The sequence below is a fragment of the Camelus ferus genome, chromosome 16, assembly GCF_009834535.1.
Source record: "Camelus ferus isolate YT-003-E chromosome 16, BCGSAC_Cfer_1.0, whole genome shotgun sequence".
NCBI lineage: Eukaryota > Metazoa > Chordata > Mammalia > Artiodactyla > Camelidae > Camelus > Camelus ferus.
Genome location: NC_045711.1, coordinates 10,006,456 through 10,015,753, shown reverse-complemented (window position 1 = coordinate 10,015,753; position 9,298 = coordinate 10,006,456).

Below are 9,298 nucleotides of genomic sequence, written 5' to 3'. Positions count from 1 at the left end.
TAGATAAAGTCTGGGTGGAACTATCTAAAGCACTGTACTTGGGACTATAGTATGTTTTATACTGCTATATTCATTTCCTAGGGTTGCCATAACTAGTTATAACAAACTAAGTGCCTTATAACAGCAGAGATTTATACTCTCACAGTTCTAGAATGTAGAAGTCTAAAATCAAGGTGCTGGCAAGGCAGTCCTTCCTCCAGTGGCTGTAATTAGATGCTTCCCAGCCCATTCCATCTTCTGGATGTCAGCTAGCCTTGTCATTTCTGGGCTTGTATGTAGATGCATTACTGCAATTTGTGCCTTCACTTTTACATGACCTTCTCCTCTGTGCATTGTGCTCAAATTTCCTTCTTCTTATGAGGACATCAGTTTTATTTGATTAAGGTTCACCCTAATCCAATATGACCTCATATTAGTATGATTACATTTGCAAAGAATCTATTTCCAAAGAAAGTAACACTCAGTTTCTGATGGAAATTGATTTGTGGAGGGGGCACTATTTAACTTAATGTAGCTGGTATTCTAATGAGAAATATGCAAATACATATGACTGATGAATCACTTATACACTTTTTTCTCTGTAAAATGTAATTTACTAACACACCTTATATATCAGAAAATTTGTGGCAGTATAGTGATTTTATTAACACTATTCAAGAGATAAGGATATGACAGTTACTTTATGTTGGGAGATAAAATTTGTCTCTATAACTTTGCCACATTGTTGTAAGGATCTTATAAGTTTTAGCAATAATTACTTCATTATCTTTGTATTTGCATTCAATAAGCCATCATGTGCAAGTTGTAGGTTAGAAATAAAGAAAGTTTAGCCTGATTACAAGGCTGCTACATCTTGCTCTTGTGGAAGAGAGATAAACAATCTTCATAACAAAGATAAGCTAACAACAATAACAAAAAAAAAATTTTCTGTCAGCAGGGCTTAATCTTGCCTTTTACATGATAAATAAAATATACTAGATTATATGTGAGGTTTCAAAATAGCATGACTAGCTATAATTAACTCACTAATTAGCAAGTGAATTCACCACTTTCACAGGTTAGAGGACAATAGCAAATTACAGTGAGTCTGCTATACTAGATAAATGATGCAGGCTTAATAAATACTTAACATAAAATAAATTTAAATATAATATTGGATAGTTCTTTCTAGTGAGGAATGATAAGAGGTGGAGGATAAAGTATACTTTAATGAAATATTTGAGATTTTTAGAAAAAGTTCTATATGAAATTTAAAGTTTCTTATTATAAATATACCATATATGGCCAAAGGCTAAGAATTAAAGGTTAATTAAGAGCAACAATTACAAAATTCAAGCCTTAGAAAAACCTTAGACAGTGTAAATTGAGACATCTTGAGCTAGCACCATACATGGATTTGAATGTGCAATTTTTGCCTAATATTAAAATTTTCAAAAAGGTACAACACAGCAAAATGGAATTGTCACCCTGAAATCAATGGGATGAATCATTATATTTGAATATATATTGGCTCTGGGTGAAAGAAAATTAAAAATTATCTACAATTTCACTGAGAGGATATTGTAGATTAGAAACTTTAACAAAATAACCTATGAATAAATAAAGCAAATTCTGACAGAATTAAAAAGAGAGACTAAATTTTAGTGCATTCTATTCAGTGATTGATAGAAGAAACAAACATAAGAATTTATAAGACAGAGATTTCTTCTCATAATGGAGGAGGAAAGTGCACCACTGCACAAACCCTGGCAGATAACAAGTACAAAAAGTAAATATTTTAAAATAAATAATTTCTTGAAAGATAGGAATGCATTCAATCACTGACAGAAATCAAAGGAGAGTTTAGTCTTAAAAAATTGCAACCACAAAGGATAAGAATTGTGAATTTGTCACTTGCTAATCCAATGGTCTAGCCCAACATCCATGGTCATACCTGTGAAAAACTATGGAAGGCAAAACTTACAGCCTATTTTGGGTACAGATAATTGAAATGAAGTAGTCAGAGCCAGGAGACAATTGAAAATGTAAAAGGGAAACCCTGGCAGCACAATTATACCACAAATGAGACCTACATTTGAGCACAAAATGCCCAAATTTGTGTCTGACAAGTTAAAATAATGTGTACAAGGGGACCAAGAGGCATGGCAGAAAAGCAGGTAGAAATCAGAAATGTCTCCTAAAGACAAAAGGAGTTATAGGTACCAGATATGAAAGTCCGATGCTTTCCTTACCTGAGTATATTCCCCAACCGTGCTCAGTACAGGCAGCAGGGTGAACCCCTGCTTAAATCCCTGGCACAGAGAAGATCCACAGGGAACCCAGATTAAAAAGCTCAAGAACAAACAAATTTATCAGCAGCTGCATATCAAGGAAAAGACAGTTTTCAATTTGAACCAGGTATGTTAACTGCCTACTATTACAAAACCAAGAATCCACAGACTACAACAGAATCAGTAACCACTCTAGAGTCATACCTCATTTTATTGGGCTTCATTTTACTGTGCTTCATAGCTACTGTGATTTTTTTTTTTTACAAATTAAAGTTTTATAGCAACCTTGTGTCAAGTAATTCTATCAGAGCCATTTTTCTAACATTTGCTCCTTTTATGTCTCTGTGTCACATTTTGATAATTCTCACAATATTTCATATTTTTGTGATGTTCGGTGATCAGTGATCTTTAATATTACTATTATAATTGTTTGGGGGCACCACAAACTGTGTCCACTTGGACAATGTATCCAATCCATAAATGTTGTGTGTGTTTGAAAGGAAGACTCACACATCTCTTACTTTAAACAAACAAACAAAAAACTAGAAAGGATTAAGCTTAGTGAGGAAAGCATGTTCAAAAGCCAAGATAGGCTGAAAACTAGGCCTCTTGCTACAGTTGTTGTGAATTCAAAAGAAAAGTTTTTAAGGAAATTAAAGTTGCTGCTTTAGTGAACTCACAAATGATAAGAAAGGGAAACAATCTTATTGCTGATATGGAAAATAGTTTTATTGGTCTGGATAGAAGATCAAACCAGCCTCAATATTCTCTTAAAACCAAAGCCTAATCCAGAGCAAGGCCCTAACTCTCTTCATTTCTATGAAGGTGAGAAAACTGCAGAAGAAAAGTTCAAAGCTAGAAGAAATTTAAGGAAAGAAGTATTATCTATAACATGAAAGTGTAATGGGAAGCAGCCAGGGCTGATGTGGAAGCTGCATCACCTTATACAAAAGATCTAAGATCATTAATGAAGGTGACTACAACAGACAATAAATTTTCAGTGTAGAACAAACAGCCTTCCATGTGAAGAAGATGCCATTGAGGACATTCATAGCTAGAGAGAAGTCAATGAGCCTTCAAAGTCTCAAAGTGTAGGCTGACTCTTTTGTTAGGGGTTAATGTAGCTAGCAAATTTATGTTGAAGCTAATGCTTATTTACCATTCTTAAAATCCTAGGGTCTTTAAGAATTATACCAAATCTACTCTACCTGTGCTCTATAAATAAAACAACAAAGACTGGTTGACAACACATCTATTTGCAACATGGTTTACTGAATATTTTAAGCGCACTGTTGAAGCTTTCTACTCAGAAAAAAAAAAAATCCTTTCAAAATGTTACTGTTCACTGACAATGTACCTGGTCACCCAAGAGCTCTGATAAAGATGTACAACAAGATTAATGTTGTTTTCATGCCTGCGAACACAACATTCTTTCTGCAGCCCATGGATCAAGAAGTAATTTCAAATTTCAAGACTTATTCTTTGAAAAATAGATTTCATAACACTATAGCTGTCATAGATTGGAATTCCTGTGATAGATCTCTGGAAAGTAAATTGAAAACTTTCTGGAAAGGATTCACCCTTCTAGATGCCATTAAGAACATTGATGATTTATGGGAAGAGACCAAAATATCAACATTAACAGAGGTTTGGAAGAAGCTGACTCCAACCTTCATGGATGATTTTGAGGGGTTCAAGACTTTAGTTGAGAAGGTAACTTCAAATGTGGTGGACATAGCAAGGGAAATAGAAGTGGAGCCTGGAGGTGTGACTGAATTGTTGCAATCTCATGAAAAACTTTAGTAGGTGACATGTGGCTTATAGAGGAGTAAAGAAAGTGGTTTCTTGAGATGGAATGTATTCTTAGTAAATATTCTGCGAGCATTGTCAAAATGACAACTAAAGATTTAAAGTATTACATAAACTTAGTTGATAAAGCAGCAGCAGGCTTTGAGAGAACTGACTCCAACTTTGAAGAGAAGTTCTACTGTGGGTAAAATGTTATCAAACTGCATTGCATGGTACAGAGAAGTCACTTGTGAAAAGAAATATCACTTGATGTGGCAAACTTCATTGATGTCTTATTTTAAGAAATTGCCACAGCCACCCCAATTTAGAAATCACTTCCCTGATCAGTCATCAGCCATCAACATCAAGGCAAGACTCTCAATCAAGACTCTCAATCAACAAAAAGATTATGACTCATAGAAGGTTCAGATGATGGTTGCACCTTTTAGCAATAAAGTATTTTTAAATTAAGATATGTACACTTTTTTAATGTAATTCTTTTGCACACTTAATAGACTACAGTATAATATAAACATAACTTTTATATGCACTGGGAAACCAAAAAATTTGTACAATTCATTTATTGCACTATTCACATTATCATGGTAGTCTGGAACTGAACCCACAATATTTCTGAAGAATGCCTGTAATGTATTAGCAACTATGTCCAATTTTCAACAAAAATGTATTAGCCATTTACATAAGCAGGTAAAAGTGGCTCATTATAAGGCCAAATAATCAATAGAAACAACTCTTTGATTACTTGGGTCCAATTCTCTATCTGTTTTACTTATGGCACCATAATTTAATTTTTTTTCATTTTGTGACATATATGGGTATCATACTGTGAAAGTTGCTCCACTGTACTCAAGGTTTTCCCTTATTTAATTTAGTAAATTGCTCTAATATGCAATAGTTCCTGTCAAACCCTTAATAAGAATTTTTTTTTTTTTTTAGGAAAAATCAGTAGCATTTTCTACTGATTACTCAGATTTGATAAATTCATGAGGTGGTCCTGACTCAAGCATGAAGTAGATATTCAGTCTGAGTGCTGTTATTTCCTGGTATCTCAAAATAGTCTTTCAGCCATTGGCCCAGTAGCCAGTGTGCCTAGAAAGAGCCCTGGGAGTCTTATTATTTTCATTGCACTTTCGCATGTTATTTTTCTGTCTCCTAACTCCACTATGTACAGTAATTGTTATCATGTCCTATTTGGCATTTTCTGAGGCTCATAAAATGGCTTGCTTTTCCAAATTTTAGCACTGTACTTACTTCTCTACTTAAGTAAACAGATGTTTGTTGAATGCCCAGTCTGTCCATTATAATTCTAGCAAGTGAAAGAGAAAGGGAGTTTGTCTTCAAATTGGAGTTTCTCCTAACCCTTACTACCGTATCTTTGTCTTTAAGAATATGCTTATGCCCTGAGAACTCTGCCTAACACTCCATTTCCTCCCCCACCCAAGTTTTATAGAGAAATAATGAACCATATAAATTTAAGGTGTACAGTATGAAGGATTGATTTTGTTGTAAATGATTGTAAAATGATTGTTGTAAATGTTGTAAAATGATTACTTATGTTGTAAAATGATTACCACAATAGGTTTATCTTACATCCATTATCTCATACAGATAAAATAAAAATAAAGCAAAATTCTCCTTGTGATGAGAACTCTTAGTATCTACTCTCTTATCCAATTTCCTTCATTTTATCTTTCATAATCATAAATTAATCCCTTGGTCTTTTGTGCTGAGCATATACACCTAAATGTTGATGCCCAACTCATCTTGCACAGGGGACCAAAGCAAACAAATCTGTTTTGTAAATAAATTAATTTTTATCATATTTTAGATTCCAGATATGATAGGTGATATTTGTCTTTCTCCATCTGATTTACTTCACTTTGTATGATAATTTCTAGGTCCATCCATGTTGCTGCATATGGCATTATTTCATTATTTTTTATGGCTGAGTAGTATTCCATTATATATATCTTTTGGTAAACACTTATGTTGCTTCCATGTCTTGGCTATTATGAATAGTGCTGCTGTGAGCATTGGAGTACATATACTCATTAAAATCAGAGTTTTCTCTGGATATATGCTCAGAAGTGGAATTGATGGATCATATGCTAACTCTACTTTTAGGTTTATTTTAAGGAATCTCCATTCTGTTTACCATGTGACTGCACCAAAACATTCTCACCAACAATGTATGAGAGTTCCCTTTTCTCCACATCCTCTCCAGTATTTATCATTTGTGGATTTTTTAATGAACATTCTGACTGGTGTGAGATGATCCCTCACTTTAGTTTTGATTTGCATTTCTCTGATAATTAGTGATATCGAGCTTCTTTTCATGCGCCCATTGATCATCTTGTATATCTTCATTAGAGAAATGCCTGTTTAGTTCTGTCCATTCTTTTACTGGGTTGTTAGTTGATGTTGTTTTTATTGCGATGTATGAGCTGTTTGTATATTCTGAAAACAAAGCCCCTGTTTTAGCCTCATTTGCAAATATTTTCTCCCATTCTATAGGTTGCCTTTTCATTTTGTTTATGGCTTTCTTTACTGTACAGAAGCTATTGAACTTGATTAGGTACAATTTGTTTATTTTTGCTTTTATTTCTGTTGCCTTGGGAGACTGACTTAGGAAAACATTGTTATAATTTATGTCACAGAGTATTTTGCCTATGTTTCTCTAGGAGGTTTATAGTGTCTTCTCTTATATTTAAGTTTTTAAACCATTTTAGATTTATTTTTGTGTATGAGGTGAAGGAGTGTTCTAACTTCACTGATTTACATGCACCTGTCAAGTTTTCCAAACAAAACCTGCTGAAGAGACTGTCTTTTCTCTATTGTATATTCTAACCTCCATTGTCAAAGATTAATTAATCATAGGTGTGTGGGCTTATTTCTGGGCTATTTATGTTCCATATGTCTGTTTTTTTGGTGCCAATACTGTGCTGTTTTAATTACTGTAGTATTGTAGTATTGTCTGAAGCCTAGAAGTGTTATGCCTCCAGCTTCATTCTTCAATATTGCTTCAGCAATTCTGCATCTTTTGTGATTCTATGTAAATTTTAGGATTATATGTACTAGTTCTGTGAAATATGTTCTGGGTAATTTGAGAAGGATCACATTAAATCTATAGTTGCTTTGAGTAGTATGGCCATTTTAACAATATGAATTCTTCCAATCCAAGAGCATGTTATATTTTTCCCTTTCCTTAAAGCATCTTTAATTTCCTTAATCAATATTTTATAGTTCATAGCATGTAAGTCTTTCACCTCATGGACAGGTATTCCTAAGTATTTTTTAATGCAATTTTAAAAGGGATTGTTTTTTACTTTCCTTTTTTTGATATATCATTGTTAGTGTAAATACATGCAACAGCTTTCTGTATGTTAATCTTGTATCCTGCTACCTTATTGAATTTGTTTATCAGCTCTAGTAGTTTTTGCGTGGAATCTCTAGGGTTTTCTATGTATAATATCATATCACCTGCATATGGTGGCAATTTTACCTCTTCTCTTCCACTTTGGATATATTTTACATCATTTTTATTGTCTGATTGCTATGACTAGGATTCCAATACCATGTTGAACAGAAGTGATGAGAGTGGGCATCCTTGTCTTGTTCCAGATTTTAGTGGGAAAGCTCTTATCTTCTCACTGTTAAGTATTATGTTGACTGTGGGTTTGTCATCAGTATGTTGAGATATGTTCCCTTGGTACCTACTTTGATAAGAGTTTTTTTCATGAATGGAGGTGAATATCCAATGCTTTTTCTGCATCTATTGAGATAATCATGTGGTTCTTGTATTTTCTTTTATTGATGTGGTGTATCACATTGATTGATTTGTCTGTGTTGAATCATTCTTGTGACCCTGGGCTGAATCTAACTTGATTACAGTATATAATATTTTTTAATGTGCTGTTGGATTCAGTCTGCTAATATTTTGTTGAGAAATTTTGCATCTATATTCATCAAAGATATTTGCCTGTAATTTTCTTTTCCAGTTGTGTCTTTTTCTGGTTTTGGTATCAGCGTAATGGTGGCTTCATAGAATGATTTTGGGAGAGTTCCCTCATCTTCAATCTTTTGAAAGATTTTGAGAATGAACAGTATACGTTGTTTTTTGTATGTTTGATATATTTCCCCAGTGAAGCCATCCAATACTGGACATGTGTTTGCTGGGAGGTTTTTTTGTTTGTTTGTTTGCTGTTTGCTTTTGTTTTGTTTTGTTTTGTTTTGTTTTTACAGATTTTATTTCACTTCTAGTAATCTATCTGTTCAAATAATCAATTTCTTCTTTATTCATTTTTGTGAACTGTATGTTTCCAGAAGCTTCTCCATTTCTTCTACATTGTCGAATTTATTGGCATACAAATATTCATAGTATTCTCTTACTTTTTTTGTATTTCTGTGGTGTGGGCTATAATTACTCCTCTTTTATTTCTTATTTTGTTTATTTGAAACCTTCCTCTTTTCTTCTTGATGAGGCTAGCCAGAGGTTTGTTAATTTTGTTTACTATCAAAAATCCAGATCTTGGTTTTATTGATTTTTTTTTCTGTTAGTTTTTAAATCTCTTTCATTTATTTCCTTCCTGATGTTTATTATTTCTTCCCTTCTGCTAATTTTAGGTTAAGTTTGTTCTTTTTTTTTTTTAATTCCTTTAGGTGATAGGTTAGGATGTGTATTTGAAAGTTTTCCTGTTTTTGAGTATTCTGATATTAATTGTTTCCTCTTTATAGTTTCTTGTTTCTTTTTACAGTAATCTGCATTCTGTCAGTGGTCTCTCTTAATCCCTCCAGTATTTTTTTATTATCTCCTTTTTGAACTCAAGTTCTGGTAGACTGGATAAGCCTGTTTTATTGTTTATTCTTTAAGGGGATTTTTTAATTGGAAGTGTTTCCTCTGCTTCTTTAATTTACCTGTATTTCTCTGACTTTTTGTATTTAGGAGTAACAGTTATCTACTATGGTATTGAATGGCTGTTTTTATGTAGGAGCATCCTTGTGTAGCATGTGTGCATCTAATAATTTCACTTCAATGATTGCTTTTAGGGTATCAGATGGCTGACACATGTTTCTTCTCTGTGGGCTGGCTCTTTTCCACTTGATGGGGGGTGTGATTAGTATGACTAAAGGCTGCACTGGATGCTGAGTAGGGCCTCTTCTTTGCTCTGTGGTTGTCTGGGGCTGGGTCTGCTCCCAAGTTATTGGAATAGAAGCCCCCA